This window comes from Anomalospiza imberbis, chromosome 8, assembly GCF_031753505.1.
Source record: "Anomalospiza imberbis isolate Cuckoo-Finch-1a 21T00152 chromosome 8, ASM3175350v1, whole genome shotgun sequence".
Classification (NCBI taxonomy): Eukaryota; Metazoa; Chordata; class Aves; order Passeriformes; family Viduidae; genus Anomalospiza; species Anomalospiza imberbis.
The window spans coordinates 34,804,631-34,806,351 of record NC_089688.1 but is presented as its reverse complement, the minus strand read 5'-3'; the positions used below and the strand labels follow the sequence as shown (position 1 = coordinate 34,806,351).

Here is a 1,721-nt window from a genome sequence, read left to right as displayed (position 1 = left end):
GAGCTCGGGGGCTGCAGCTGAGGAACAGGAAAAGCCAAATGCAGGAACAGCCTGGCACACCTGGGGTGCTCACCTGGAGAGGAGCAGCTCCAGGGAGAGCTCAGAGCTCTGCCAGGGCCTGAGGGGGCTCCAGGAGAGCTGGAGAGGGACTGGGGACAAGGGATGGAGGGACAGGACACAGGGAATGGCTCCCACTGCCAGAGGGCAGGGATGGATGGGATATTGGGAATTAGGAATTGTTCCCTGTGAGGGTGGGCAGGCCCTGGCACAGGGTGCCCAGAGCAGCTGGGGCTGTCCCTGGATCCCTGGCAGTGCCCAAGGCCAGGCTGGACACTGGGGCTGGAGCACCTGGGACAGTGGGAGGTGTCCCTGCCATGGCAGGGTGGCACTGGGTGGGATTTGGGATCCCTCTCATCCCAACCCAGTCCAGGATTCCAGGTTCTGTGCAGGATTCCCAGCAGATTTCTGGCCAAGCCAAGCCCCACCAGGATGGGGACCCACCCCCACATCCAGACTGCCCCAGTCCCCCTCCCACAGGGTCAGAACAACCTCAAATCCAATGCCACCCTATACATTAAACAACTCTTAAATATTAAAACCATAAATTGAAGTTCTTTGCTGGATTTCACCCCCTTTGCAGCAGCACTTTTGTTCCCAGCTGCTTTTCTGGTTTGTATTTTGTTTTCTTTTCCTAACTTTATGATTCTAGGGCAGAGCAAAGAAACTCCCTGGTTTCTGTCAGCCTCTGCTTGCTGGTGACTCAGGTGCTCTGGGGGCAAAGCCAAGGCTCTGGCTGCAAATGGAATTCATTCTCAAACTCCTAAACTGCTCCTGAATAGATTGAAAGCACAGATTTAAACCTGCATGGATTTAAAGTACATCTTTATCATATTTAAAGCTTTAGAAGGAGCTTGTGTGTGAGCAACACCCCAAACTCATCTTGTGGGTTTTGTTTCAGAATCCATTTCAATAACAATCAGGCACTATGAATTTTGAAGGAATGACATCAGAAGCTGACAGGAATTTTGCAGGAATGGGAATAAAGGATGGATACACTCAAATTTTTTGGTATTGAAAGATTTTTCTTGTGTTCTTAAAACACGGACATTAAACTTCCTAAAGACATCCTGAGACAATATTGGGACGGGAGAACTTTCCAAGAGAATGATGAATTAATTAGCCGTGAGTGAAGCTGATGGAATCCTGGGATCTCTCAAGTTGGAAGGGACCCTCAAGGATCCCTGAGTGCACCTCTGCTCCTTACCTGAGGTGACACCTCCTGCTTGCCTCTGAACTTCCTCATCCAAATCCAGGTCTGTGACCTGCACCTGCTCCCTCCTTTTTGTTTTTACCTTTTTTCTTCCCTTTTTCACTCTGTCCAGGGAGATAATTCCACTGATTTGTCCACCAGGATAAATGAGAGCCTCTTTCCTCTGTTGGATGGCCAATCCTGGATTCTGAGCTCAACCAGCAGCGTGGTCCCTCCCTTTGCCCACCTGTGCCCCTGCAGAAGGGCAAAGTGCCTCCTGCGGTTCAACCACTGCAAGGGTGCTGGAGAAAAATAAACAAAGCAGGCAGCTACCTCCAAAAAAAGGGATAAAAGGGAACCTGAAAGGATTATTGTCTCTGTCCTCCATTCCTTCCCACAGTGCTGGGCTCTCCTGGCTGGGCAGCACTGGGACACTCCCTATTCCCAGGGCTGCTGGGGGGGATGTTTTCCC

The 1,721-nt window shown here is 50.8% G+C and overlaps 1 long non-coding RNA gene across 1 annotated transcript; it reads right to left on the bottom strand.

Moving 5' to 3' along the window:
* Positions 1-590: 590 nt before the first annotated feature.
* On the bottom strand, positions 591-1,377 carry LOC137478602 (uncharacterized). The gene is made up of 2 exons (XR_011001699.1): positions 1,265-1,377; positions 591-831 (listed from the first exon to the last, which is right to left on the bottom strand). It is a non-coding gene; the product is annotated as an uncharacterized lncRNA (long non-coding RNA).
* Positions 1,378-1,721: the final 344 nt, after the last annotated feature.